Source organism: Apis laboriosa, unplaced genomic scaffold, assembly GCF_014066325.1.
Source record: "Apis laboriosa isolate Shangri-la unplaced genomic scaffold, ASM1406632v1 scaffold12_cov154, whole genome shotgun sequence".
Lineage (NCBI taxonomy): Eukaryota > Metazoa > Arthropoda > Insecta > Hymenoptera > Apidae > Apis > Apis laboriosa.
Genome location: NW_025221207.1, coordinates 3,909,830 through 3,924,834, shown reverse-complemented (window position 1 = coordinate 3,924,834; position 15,005 = coordinate 3,909,830). Strand labels below are relative to the sequence as shown.

Genomic DNA, 15,005 nt, shown 5'->3' with positions numbered 1-15,005 from the left:
CTGGATTAAAAGGAAAAGGAAGTTTCTATTCTCGTGAAAACACGATTTCTAGTTGAAAGATGGGATGAAAGCTTTCGTTTCGAAACGGGGAAGGAGGGAATCGAATGTTGGAGTGTTTCCTCGGTCATCCTTCTCATACATAAGCCGTTTCTTCTTGGTGTAGTGTTGCACGAAAAGGCATTACACGACACGTCGAACCGCAAAACGCGACCGCTGGCCGATTTCAACCACAGCCCACGAAACTAGCACGATACTACAGACTAGAGATTTCCAAGTGGTGGAACACTTGTGAAAATATTTCCCTTTCATACAAGGGTAGACATTTTCGTTTGTCGTAAATATAAATTCGTTCTCACGTCTGAACGATTTGCACGAAGAAACCTTCGAAATACAGATGTATCCACGTATTTCCATCCACGATTTTTCTTTCATATTCCGCATATTACAACGCAAACACGGGTGTGTTTGACTTGTTGATAAATACAAATATATAGGAGTATATTATAATATATATTAATATATTAATTTAACAGAGAATTGAATTTTATATTTAAACAAGTTTTGTATCTTTTATCTTTTCAATCTTATGTATACTCGACAAGTAACAGGAACTAATTCAATTTCAAAAATCAAAATATAAAATTTTAGATTTTTACGAAAAAAAATAATTCTACGTAGAGTTAAAAAGATTCGATATATTTGTCGAAAAAATTTTAAATTGCAAAAAAGTGCTTACGAAAATGAAGAGAATCATAACTATGTTTCATAAATTTGATAAAAAATTTAAATAGACGCTACGTATTTAAGTTTAAATCACGAATTTTACTTGTGAATACAATTATCTGTGTAAAAGTTCTCTTCCCATAGAATAATTATATTCACTCTCGCTAATGTGGGACAATATATTAGTCACATTATATCCTGTACATTAATTATTGTCATGTACAAAATGCATTGCATGTAAGTCTCCTAGAACTTTCCTAACCTAATCCTCGGTATCTTCATGAAACTTTAAACAGCCATATGTCCGAGTATGAAACGTACTTGTGTCTCGCCAGGATATATTTACAATGTAAACCGATTTATAAATCTGAAAATTCAAATTCACCATGGAAGTGAATTTCTACTTCTCTCCGATGAAATTCTATTCAATACACGGATTGCATTTCGAAACTTTATATCGGAGGAAATATGTTTCTTGTGAAAATTTTCAACAGGAATTTTTATACGGAAATGTTTAAAATTTTTAATTCCTTTATAATCCTAATAACTTTATAAAAAAAAATGTTCATTACTTTAATTTTCTATCTATTTTTATCAATGAGAAACTTTGTTAAATTATATAATAATAGTTAGAAGAATTTGCTTGGCTTAAGAGCCTTTTCAACGTAGAAGATATAGAAAATTAAATGTCCTTAAGAGAATAACAGTAACGATCCTCCTCAACGTCAACAAACATGCTTTTGACAAGAAACTAAAGGAAATTCATTGTTAGTTTCCAAGAAATATATGGTTATAACAGGAACAAAGTTTCACAAAGTTATTATAAGTATCTAGTGAAACTCAGTTCACGCAGTATTTCTAAATCAATGGAGTATATACACATATGATGCTCATAAAAATATAATATCATCATTGGAAACGATACCATAATTCTATTTTCGAATTGATGTACCGAATTTTATCGCGAAGTTTCCTAACCTTTATATTTATCTTTTCGATAAATGATTCCGAAACAGATCAATAACGCACGATTATTATTAATTTATATAAAAATTATTGATAATAATTTCATTTTTATTATTTTAAAATATCTAAAATAAAATTTCATGGAAAATTTGGAAAACAACAATTACTAAACAATACTAACCTAATACAAGTTAAAGATTAATTGATTATATTTTATCCAACAATATTCAATAATAAGTAAAATGATATTTTGTTTATAAAATTATAATAGTAAAATATTTACATCATAAACTATTAACATGCCGAAAAGTGAATTAGAAACTAGGCAAGACATGGTGAAGTTCCTGGGGCAAAATGCTGGAAACTTTGGAACAAAGATGCAGTTTCAGTCAGTTCAAAGTGCATCCCAAGTAACTAACGAAAAGCCCGCAGAAATTTCGATTCATTACTTATACAAAACTACTTGCCCATCTTCTAACCAAAAAACTTTCTTTCTACGTAAAATTAACACCGCCATCTTTGTTTTCTCCTACCTTCTATCCTTTCTCCATTCTCAATTCTACTCTGATATTATCTCAATTCTATATCGATATATTACTGTTTGTCTACATAATTATACGAAATAACAAATGCGAAATAATGAAAATAATGAAAATGTACTCACATTATGCTGCTCCGATATATTTAACTGCTTCGATGTATATTACATAGCTTCACTTCGTTGTTACGAATATGACGCATCCGAAATATTTTCTTAAAATACTACGAAAAAAGGATTGTTAAACAAAAAACACACATAACATGAATATAACAGAACAAAATGCTCTTTGACTACACAAAACACACTAATAATTTCTGGTTAGATGCAATAAAAATTCTTTTCTTTGCGGACAAACAAAAATGTAATGCGTCACTGTAAAATTTTTACTGTCACTAATTCGCGCGAACTTCTGATTCTACAGTGGCGCTGCGATATAAGCGCCTCTATCGGTTTAAATTGAAAACACTAGATATCGATAAATTTTTCCATATCGAGCAATTGATTGATGGCGGCAAAAACAAAATATACAAATAGCTGATCTCGATACTCTTCAAATAAAAGCTTTTCATTTTGTAAAAGCGACGAATTGAAATTGTGTATAAAGGCTTTGTAATATATAAAAGAAGTAATATCATAATCATCATAATCATAAACAATTCATGCAGTAAATATTTTACAATTGCAAAATAATTATGAAGCTTCATATATAAAATGCAATAAAATTTTAATACAGTATTGAGAACAAAGAAAATGAATCTATATCGCATATTAATTAATTTTCATATACAATTCTTCCTTTACAATTAAATAATTTATAATTGAAATTTCATTCTTACTTGTGATATTATTTTAAATATTTAATAAAACCATATCCATGATAAGGAAATTATGAATTTTAAAAGAACAAAATGTTTATATCTATCTAATATTTAACGATATCGAAAGCAAATATTGTATTTATTTTTTTTACATCCCTAACAGTCTATGAAAAAAATAATATAGATGCAAATATCTTTTTAAAAGAACATTTAAATTCAATAACAAATAAACATTCAAACGTTTAATTATAAAATAATTTAACATCGGATCGAAATGGATCAAGTTGTTCCTATCAATTTGAACTTGTATACGATGTCAATAATTTTAACATTGTATCGAACGGTTTGATTCGAACTAAATAAATTTATTTCAAAGATTCTTGCGGCAAATGACGAGCCAATGGCCGATCATATTGCTTCACTGCGATACACCAGTGTGGTCTGCCATCGTGTATAGGCATATAGCCTGAAGCATGCTAGCTATTGGCATCTGTGGGAGACAAAGAGCTTTGATTCTAGTCGGGTATTGGACTATTGGATTCTCTTCTCTCACTTCCTCGTTCTCCCACTTTTCTCTCTCTTTCTCTCCATTCTTCTTTCTCTTTCTCCTCTCTTTCTATACTACCATTACTTTCCCCTTTCACCCCTTCTTCGCTCACTTTCTTTTTTCTGCATCTCTCACTCACTCGAAGCTTCATGGATGCGAAACTTATTAAACCGTCCTCCCCAGATGTCCATCCCCATGTCGGTGAGAATTTCAAAGGCAAGAAAACTGAGGTAATGGCATCACGCACTTACAAGTCTGATGCTCCCTATGAAAACCATGCACGATATTCCGAGTTGCGGCTGCTGAAAAACGAATCACCATTCGATGGAATAATGAATACCCTTGTCTGACTAGGGATTGATCGAAGTTACTTGTATTCTTCGCCCGCTGGCAAGACAGCAGTTCCATTTTATGTCGGCCTCTGTGTACGTGTTGCGGGAAACATATTTCATTTTCATTTTTTTTCAATGTTCAGAACAGTAGTTCATCGTCCCAACGACATGTGAATATCTCGTGACACTTTTATCGAATTGTGAGAGACATTTCTAATTAAAATAGCGAAACATTTTATAGAATTTATATTAAATCATATTCGTTTGTAATAATACATTTTGAAAATGTATTATTTTGTTAATACCATGTGTAGGTTTTCATGAATATAGGAAATATGTACTGTGTTGAAATTTTACAATTTTTTTTAAATTATTTCTCAAATTGTTTCTCGATTTTACATAGATAAACATAATTAATTTATTATATTATTATTTAATATGTGTAACATTTTATAAAAAAAAATAATATAAAATGAATTATTTCGTGTATGTTTCTTATCACGTTATTATTATTACTTCACTTTATTATTTATATAAAGAGTGATTTTCACGTTTTTATATAATTTCCATAAATTGAGAGCACTAGAAATTCTGTGTCAATCTGTTTTTGACAACATTAATTACATCACCGAGGACAAGAGGATACATCTCCATCCAATAGAGAGAGTTCGATGAACGATGACGCAAATCAGAGTCATATATCATTAAATAATTAAAATAGACGGTAACAATTTTCCAACAAAGGAATAATTGTATGATGGATTTGATCGATCATTGAGTAAATTTCATTTATGATGTTGAACGTACCTTTGTCAAATTTGTCAAAAACGTGATATGTTATAAGACAGATTATTCGCCTCTTTCTATTTAATTATGCAAGATTTACATACATACATATACATATATTCATTTCAACGAATAAAAGTTCACAATTGACAATTAAAAAATAATTACACTTCAAATCAAAATATACTTTGCTAAATAAACTCGATCAAGTATGATGAAATAAAATTCAGTGATAAAAAACACGTAAATCGATAACGTTACTAACTGTAAATTAAATATTGAAATCGTTAATCAAGTTAATATCTATGGTAATCGATATCATTGCACTTTATGAAATTCTATAGTCAAATGGAAATTCAAGAATGAATGAAATGCAATCGTATTTAGCGCATTAATAACTATAAAGAAATAACCTATTTATTAAGTATTCGATTATATTATCGAATATTAGATACAACGGACGTGTCGTTGTATTTTTATCTAAAGTTAAAAATAATAAAAAGCATGACAAACATTCTAGAAAAATAACCTGTAATAACATAATAATAAATAGTCAAGGCGAATTTTGAATCAATCGTGTCCAGGATATTAAAAATCTCCCAAAATAGATCGACATTCAAGCAAAAATATCACAATATTCCTGACGTTCAACCCCACAACGTTTCTTCCTGAATTTCAACGACTTTGTTCCATTTTCTTCGCTGTCAAACTGTCGCCAAACTTCGCGATGAATCCGCGAAGAGAGTCGAATAATACATATAATTGGAAAAATCAAATTATATGGGGGTTAATGGATGAATGATGTCGCAGGAATATCCGATCGTTTACGATATCGATTGCCTTTGTCCATTCTTTTCTCTCTTTCTTCCCCATGCACGTGAACGGAAGCAGTAAGTAACGTGCACCAATGAGAGACGGAAATAATGGGCAGAAGGCAGCTGTTGGCCACGACCCAGTTCGCCTATTTTCCCTGGGATCTTTCCCCCAACCATTTCTTTCTTTCATTTCTCCGTCGTTCCCTCCGTTATTTCCCTTTCTTCGTTCTCCTGCCTCTTTTTTTTTCTGACGTGATCGTTGAGAAGAAAAGATAACGGGCAAGAATCTAAGGATTTTTGAGGATGCTCCTTTAACATAGGGAAGATCTTAAGGGAAATAAACCCTCGAACCAGCTTACAAACATTAAAGGCAATGAAACGGTAAAAAAAAAAGAAAAGAAAACGAAATTGTGATGTGACATCCGAGCGAATCGAATCGAATCGAATGAAATTGAACGAACGAAACGTATCCCAGAATCCCGTTCCCCAGAATTTGTGAATACAAGAGAGTAGTTTCAAGCAGTCCGTGAAATAAAGTTATTTGAATGCAGCACAGCATTGTTCGTAAACCGAATATCCGGCAAACTGATTACGTGCTATAATTTAACCGATTTAACCACGAAAAAAGCTTTCTCCATATCGAGGAATTTTCTTGTGGAGTGTTGGAGGAAACTTTTAGCCAGTCTGTAATGCGATAAAGATGTGAAAGGTGCAGGTAAGCGGTGCTGGTACGAAAATAAAGTTAGAGCAAGGTAGTTTCAGTCTGGCATGCTTCGAATGTCTTTCGAAGAAATATCACGTTATCTTTTACTTATTGTCTAAGATCTTTGACGAAAGTTTCTAATAAAACGTTATTAAATTTAGAAAGGCGAAAGGATGAAATATGAAAAATACGTGGAAGAAAAATTTTTCTTGTATAATATAATTTCTCGGATATTTCTTTAGGATATAAAATTATTTAGGATATCGAGTCGTTTTTAAAAGATAGAAAATTTATAACATTTTACTCGAATGTTTCGATGAAGAGGATGAAAATAAAATGTCATTATGAGGAAATTTTATATTTTATAGATAATGGTGAAATAAAAATGAAAAAGATATAAAGAAGCTCTCATAGAATGGATACGTAAAAATGAGTCTAATATATTTGATAAAATTCTTAAAGAAATACAGATTATTTATGAAATTTTCCCCGTTTATCATTTTGATACTGGAGAAATTATTCGAGACAAGTGTATGTAATTTAAAAGAAGAAATATTTTTTTTTCTTTTCATTATTGTTCGTTTATTTTATTATCTCCTTATATAGAATGATAAAGAGAAATAATAAAGATCTTTGAATATGATAAATATACAATGAATAATAAAGATGTAAACATAATACTTAACAATTGAATATTAATTTATTGCTCGTCAAATTTTTATGAAAAGAAATATAAATTCTTTCTTTCAAATTATAAAATGTCTAAAATTCAAAAGTCCCCCAGCTTTTCGTTCCAATTCAAGATCCCATAACGTTTCAACTATTCGACAAATCAAGGGACTTTTGCTCATTTTACCTCGAAGCGAGTTGGAACAATTTCGAGCTCGGCCGATTCATTTCCAATAATTATCGCGACGGAAAAGAATAAATTCCGATAATATCTGGCTGCAATCGGATCACACCGATTCTCTTCCATCCCTCCCGTGAGGATCCCATTGTAATCTGAGAAATATTAGCGAAACTGTACCATCTTCTCGATCGTTCTCGAAAAAAAAAAAGAAACATTTTGAAATTAAAATTCTCAGCCGTTCTCCAACGTTCATGACCCACAACGATCACGATTCGATAAAAGAAAATGAACGATGTGTATAAAATTTATTTACGCGCTTTGCGTTCTGCGTTACAAATTAACAAAAGATTAAATTCACGGATAGCAGGTGGCGAATTGTGTTCCGCAATTCGACCTGTGATCGCGAACCGTTTTGGTTTCAAACCTGTAATTGCTCACGAAAGGTTTACCCACGTGGCCGTATGCCAACTGCTCTAAGGATTATTGTCACAGAGAGATAGAGGTACACGTAGGGATAGGTATAAATAGACAAGGAGAGAGTAGTAAATATGTCGATTCAGCGAACCGTCTTCCCGATCCATTCCCTATTTATACCTCATTATCATACGTCATAACCACGAAAATATCTTCTATCTTCTTTCTCTCGAGCCAATAATTTGATCACTAAATAAGTTGTCTAAATAAGTTAAATCGCATCGCAGATATTACATTATTCGAAAAGATTTTAAAATTTCATTACGACATTACCTCGATGATAAATATATATGAAAAACTTAAATAAGTTTCTTCCCTTTTTATAACATAAAGCTCTCCAATAATCATATTTTATATTACTTAAGTAGTAATTGTCACAAATGGTCAGACATTCAACAAAAAAAGAAAAGAAAAGAAATCATTTTTTGGAAAGATGCGCAAGGATCTAGATTCAGAAACGAATATTTACGATGTGATTGGCGTTAGAATAAACAAATCACGAGTTTGTAGCTTGTAACAATATTACGATTGAGACGCATCCACCGTCTAGACACATTGATTCATCTCAGGCAGCCACGGAAAATCCGACTTCTAAGCATACGGAATCAGGATTCGCTAGTTCGAGTAGTTTCGAGCAGTAACCGAGAATAGACTGCCAATCGGTGAGCTTCATTACTTGTTGAATGCGACCCATTGTCTAACGCCGTTTGCCCTCCTAAATGGATTTCGAAGCGAGCCAATAAGACAATAAGCTCGCACAAAGGCGACCACTCGAAGCTCTATTATATTCCTCTTGTACTATCAGCAGGATTTATAGAGAAAATGAGACGAACGAGGAAAAAAAAAAATAATAAAAGAGAGATTCGACCGATCCGTATTCGTCCACGTGGTTCAATTTATTTCGCGATATTTGTTAACTTCCATTCCTTTGTTCCTAAAAAAAAAAATTGGATAAAACCATTACTTGGGATTTTCTGAACGCATTCTCAATATATGATGATTATTCATTCGATGATTGACGATGAAACTTGATCAATGTAAAAATTTAAACGTCTAAATTGGAATATATTTAAAAATATTAATAATAACCATGGATTTGAGGATATATTTAGAATATATAAGAGGCGAAACGAAATGCATAGAAATATCAGAGAGAAATTGATTAACTTCATTACTCATATTTAACAAGAATTTCTTTGTACACGTTAATAATGGAAAATATTCCACGTTGCAACAAGCAAAATGAAACGTTAAAAAGTATTCTCTAATTAATCTCGGTATGACACCATATTCTCCCTATCTTTTATTAAATGAAACGATACAGATGTGAAAATGAATCAAGGTCTGCATATCTGTTTTAATTCCCCGTACCTGTTTCGTTTATACAAGAATGGAGGAGATAGAAACGAAAAAAAAAATATAAAAATAACGCAGACACAAAATGAAACAAAAATTTTACCGTGATAGCCGTTGGATCCCCGAATGACAGTTTACGAGAAGAAAATATCGAGATCTCCCTGATTTTATCGAAAGCATACTCTCGAAAGCAGAGTATTTTTTTTCTCTCGCTTTAGATACACACTTATACACTTATTTTTCTTCTCCCCCCCTTTTCGAATTCGCAGAAATCTTATTAAATCGACGGGGAAAGGATATTGCAAATTGTTCGAAGCAAATCGAATCGAATCGATGTTCTCGAAACCGAGAAAAGAAAGGCGAAAGCAAGCAGAGGAAAGCCGATTGAAAAGGTAGCTACGCGAAGAAATTTTCCGTGAAAACTTCTCCAGTGAAAAACTGATGGCGGAGTTTGCTGGACGAAACAATCATCACATAAAGAAACCATTGTACGTACACGTGTAATTCTTTGAAGTAAAAGGCTATTTTCACCGATTGATTTACTGGAAAACGTAAGCTTGAAAACGAAACTTTTGTCCAAACTTTTTTTGCTAATTAATTATTTGCGGTCAAAGAAAGAAATGTGAAAAGAAAAAAAATGGAAGGAACGAAATTTAAGACATTATACAAACGATAATTATCACGTAACAATAATCTACGTTACATTTTTCAATTGTGAATTAAGGATCTACCTTTATCTATTTTTTCCTTCGAATCTTATCACTACTCTTATATTTTCTCTAATATATTTGTATTTATTTGATTTACGATCCTCTTGCATCGTTATACAACGCGTAAGATGCATCTATACACGTGCAAATAGTAATAGCACCAACAACATGGAGGGAAGGATCATTTTTCATTATGCTACATGATACGAACACACATTGAAGCTACTTTTGATGAATGTACTCCAGCTCGTACGTTTTTTTTTTTTTTTTCACTTCAACAACACGAATTTAATTAATTAAAGCAGAAATTCTCTTGTTGTTTTCCACAAATTTTTTTTGAAATCAAATCAGATAAATGCTTGTTGCTTCGATATCCACAATTTATTGTATTTTGTATTTATTGTAAGCAATAAAAAACACACGAAATGATTATTTCAATTTTTTTATAATCGAATGCTACAAAGATTCTTCTTGTTCTTCAAATTTCTTTTTAATAATAATTCAAGAGAATTTTATTTTACCAGCAATCCAATGAATCGTGTTAATTTCTCTATGAAAAATTTGAATGAAAATTAATTTTTGATGCAAAGAAATAACATTTTTTAATAACTGTTATTTAAAAATCGTAATAGAAGCGAACGAACAGGTCGATTATTAATTTCTGTTCAATACAATGACATATTTTTTAACAAAATATAACAAATTAAGATATTCGATAATTAAGCATTAAATGATTTAAATAATAAGATTGATATTTGCGACAATAAATGTTGTTTTCGTTATCAGTCAAATGATTCCAATAAAGAACAATTAAAGATAAGTTTTACATGACAATTACGTTTCCTCATCGATCGTTCGGAACATTCTCCTTTTGTGGAAACTAGCCGTTTCAAAGGACGGAACTGAGTTTGATTAACCCGGAAATCAGTATATGCAGAACATTCGTTACCACTTTCCATTGATACAACCTTGAAGCTCTTTTCGCAAACACCCTCATAAGAGGTCAGGGTCAGAGCTCTTCTCGATTTCTCTCGTCATTTAAATGACTCGAAGACGTAAAACTGTGAAAATGTTTTTTAATCACGATAAATTATAATAATCAGTTAATTCATCATTAACTCGAATGATATCTGGTTCAAAGGAGAAATAAATTATTCGAAAAAAAGCTCGAATTAATGATACAGCGATCGCTTGAAAGTTTGACAATTCCCGCTTCTTCTTCGCGATCTAAAATTCCTCTTCCAGGGCGTAAAAATATATTATGAAAGTTTCCATAGTAAAGTTTTATATGTGGTCGAGGAAATTTTACACGAATGCTATAAAATGTACAAATACGTTACGTACTTTTTGAAAAATAACTTCTACGCGGCAAATCTTAATTCCATTTGCTATCAGTCAAAGGGCACAGAGATTGTGCATGCTGTTTATAAAACTGGCGGCGTGAATCTATTTCCGTCAAAGGAAGGAAGGAAGGAAGAGAAATCTTCTTCCTCCGTTTTCTTCTTTAATCCGTTCTCGTAGAATGAAATTCGTAAACGTAAATAAAATCTGCGTTTTTTTAGAAACATCGCGATAAATAAAATGAATGAACCAGAAATTATCGAGAAATGTTTTAAGAGAGATTTATGAAACATGATTGATACTAAATTAAACATATTTACGTGTACATTATTAACCAGGTTACCAACACTGAATTCTCAAACACTACAGTGAAATTATAATCGTTTCACGACGAAGGTTTATCGAATCTTGTTGCCGCACAGACAGGATATTAAACACTCGTGGCTATGTTCTGTAAACTTGGCATTATTGGCAAAACTCCATTCATCATACCAAAACGAAGGATCAACGTGTAAATGGATAGAGATTGATAGGAAATTAATTTCACGATAAAGTTTTTTCTCCAGAGAATGCAATTTCTCGATCTTCCTCTTTCTCGATTTTTCTCTTTCTCGAATTCTATATATATATATATATAATATAGAATTGAAATATTATTAATATAATATTCATATAATCCTCTCATTTTTCACGTGAATTTGAAACAACAGTCAAAATAATTCTCATTCAATCGCACAATGTTCACATCTGCGAGAGACAAGTCCCATTTTCTTTCTCGTTAGATATTCGATGAAACGTATGACGACAATGTGCCAAGCGAGCCTCGTTTTCTGAAAAAAAAAAAAAAAGGTCCTCGTTACATTCTTTATGAAGTTGCGGATAAAACTCCCCAGAGCCTTGTTCCCATCCTTTCCCGTTCTCTCACTGCTGTCACTTTCATGTTTCTTTTTCTTTATACCCATGAACGCTGTTTTACGAATCTCGGTATCCTTATAAAATATTCTTTATATCAGAGAAAAAAAAAAAGAAGAGGAAAAAAAAAATAAAGAAAAATATATATGTATATACGTAATTCTCTCACTCATTCATCACTCTCCGCCTATTAATGAAAATTCTTTAAAAAATAAAAACAATTTCTCATTAAACTATTACCATGTCACACAAGAACGATCGATATCTGTTTTTTTCTGTTTCTATTTGAATTTAAACGAATGCAACACGACGAGGAATCTTTGTTATATTCGGCAGCAGTTGGGAAAGTAGTCGTTCCGTTAGATAGCTGCGGTTGATGCTCTCGAGAGATCCCTCTTCCCCTCTATTTGCCCTCCTATCTTTCTCCTATCTTCTTCATCTGTTTCTGTCCCGTTCCCTTCGACACACTGGCACAGAGACACACGTTCAAACACACGAATTACACATACAAAGACTCCTCTTTACGCACATCGGTTTATATATATATATATATACGTTCACATAAAATAGAAGATGAAGCAATAGCACGAAAAGGAAATCTTCTTCTTTTCGTTCCCTATCTTCCTGTTTCTCCATATATATATATATGTGTGTGTATATATATATATATATATATATATATATATATATGGCCTCTTCTTCTTCTTCTTCTTTGTATTTCTCTTGAGGTCTCCTCTTCTCTCGCACAATTTCCTCCCTCTTTTCCAGAGCCGCCACACGGTCTTGGGTCGTAGACGAAGGAAAAAGGATGGAGGAAGGAAGCTCGAGGGAGGGTAAGTGGAGAATGCGGTGGGCTTGGCATTCCACGCGTTCCTAAGCCATATTAAATCCATCTAACGGGTGACCGACTAACGACCACGAAATGCTATTAAGCGAAAGACCGTTAAGACCATTCGTCCACGGTGTAATTCTTCTTGCGTATGCAAATCTATCCGATCTTATCGACTTAAAACATCTTAATCCCCTCCTTCGGGTATATCTTCCACTAATGGCGAAAAAACGATCGTTCACAGATCGCACGTTTGTTTAACTCGTCTCGTAAACAAAGTTGTTCGGGATCCATTGTGACTTTGAATCTGATGGAATGAAATCTCGTGTCGATGCCCGGTAAATGGATCACGAAAGGAGCGTACTTTTATTCGTCGTAAAACGTAGTTCGAGCTCGATAACGCGAACGATTGGTAGTATTTTGTGAAGCTCTCGCGATCCGGCACGCTGTTCGAAAAAAAAGAGATAAACGAAACGTGCTGATACCTCTGTCCTCGTACCTCTAAAAGTTACGATATGACGAAAAGTTTGCTTGAATTAATCCGTCGTGATGTTATCCATCGAAATACTTAGAGGAAGAGAGAGAGAGAAAAAAAGAGGCAAACGATAAACGATTTATCTGTAATGAAGAGCCATTAAAGCGGATCGTTTGATCGAGTTAAAGAGACAAGTCGAGATCAAAATCATCGATAGATTGTCAGAGCCGCATTATTTTTCGTTCACCTTATAGATTGCTATGGGAATTCATGGCTGCTGCCAGTAGAGAGTGACGTATAGTGCCAGCCGTGCCAAGTACGTGACCTATACTACTGGAACGGACAGCAAATGTCGCGTGAATAGCCATGAGAAAAATTAATGCTCATCCGTCTCTTATATATAGCATAATTATTTTTGCTAATAAACACGAATGACGTTAAAATACATTTAAAAAAATGATTTTATATATAAAATGTAAAAGTAAATAAAAACTAAAGGAGCAATTAAATTACTGTTAAAGCATCGAAATCTAAAATCTCAACGACAGATTCAATCAACAGATTACTCGGAAGACAATGCGTGAACGATGAAGCATAGTTATTTGTAATTGAAATTAACTGTCAAGTTGTAATTGCACTGCTAGTCACTCCTCAATGGTTTAGGCATACTAGCATATAGACATTACAGAGAACACTGGTACGTATACCATCCTTGATTGAAGTGTATGCATCACGTGCAGAGAATATGCTATTTCCAACATCTATCACCCTTTATCGCTCGCATGCGTCTATACATCCAATCTAATTTTCTAACACTGCACTGTCTAATCCCCTTAATTTCACATCGATATTATACTTCATTCTTCGTGACTTGCGTGCCGTTCTTCATAACTTATATCCAATTTAAATATCTATCTTAAGAATTCAAGATCAACCCAAGACATTGAATAACTCGTTTCATTCATACGTTAATAATAAATAACGTTCTATTTAACATCGATTACATCTTCTCGTCAAAGGATACGATTACGTACGCGTCTCTAAACCCCGATTATCTGGGACGAATTTCAGCTTAAAACGCGAACCTAGGTGTCGTTAATCGGAGAAATTTAGGGCTTCGAATCGTGGCCCGGATTTTGGGAAACCCTGAAAGCCCGCGCGCGACTCTTGGGTTACGGAGATATACAGGACAAGGAAGGAACAGGTGTGTGCGTGCGTACGTATGTGTAAACGCATACAATCGTGCACGAACGCGCAAGAGAGAGAGAGAGAGAGGGGGGGAGAATTTCGGTGTTGTTTGGTAGCAAAGGTTAGAAACTCGAGGGGCGAGCTTGTAGAGCGCAATGCGCCATCTGGCAACTGCCCAGAATTTCCACCCCTCTTTGGCCACCACTATCTCTTTCCCTCCTCGACATTGACGCACCAACGTATTCTTCACCTCCCTTCCACTTTCTTTCATCCTTACCCTTCCTCTTCCCGGTATTTCGTTTCTTCCTTTCCCGGATGTATGCAAAAACGATGTGGAAGAAAAAAGGGAGAGACAAAGAGGAACTAGGAAAGCGGATGAGTGGAGGGATATTCTCTTAAAGACAAAAAGAAGGGGATGGAACAAGTACGCGAGTGTACGGTCCTCTCCTCTTCCTCTTCTTTTTTTTATCTGTTTTTATTTTCTTTTCTTTTCCCCCCTTTTTTTCGTTTCACGTCGAGATAGAAGTACTTCTGTTTCCTTTTGTTCTCCGCTATTCTTCTTCATCTATCTTCCCTTCTTCTTACAGCCACCCCCGAATGAACGAAGAAAGAACGATAACATTCTGCTTCCGTCTCGAA

At 33.3% G+C, this 15,005-nt stretch overlaps 2 protein-coding genes across 3 annotated transcripts in view; one reads left to right on the top strand and one right to left on the bottom strand.

Moving 5' to 3' along the window:
- The window catches only part of LOC122720361 (synaptotagmin-5), a 116,808-nt gene extending 114,268 nt beyond the window's left edge, over nucleotides 1-2,540 (bottom strand). For both annotated transcript variants that reach the window (XM_043947011.1, XM_043947014.1), the window contains exon 1: nucleotides 2,354-2,540. The gene's annotated coding sequence lies outside the window, so the exon portion shown is untranslated. The remainder of the gene's footprint in view (nucleotides 1-2,353) is intronic.
- LOC122720360 overlaps nucleotides 1-15,005 on the top strand; it is a 55,433-nt gene that overhangs the window by 27,087 nt on the left and 13,341 nt on the right. The window lies entirely within an intron of this gene.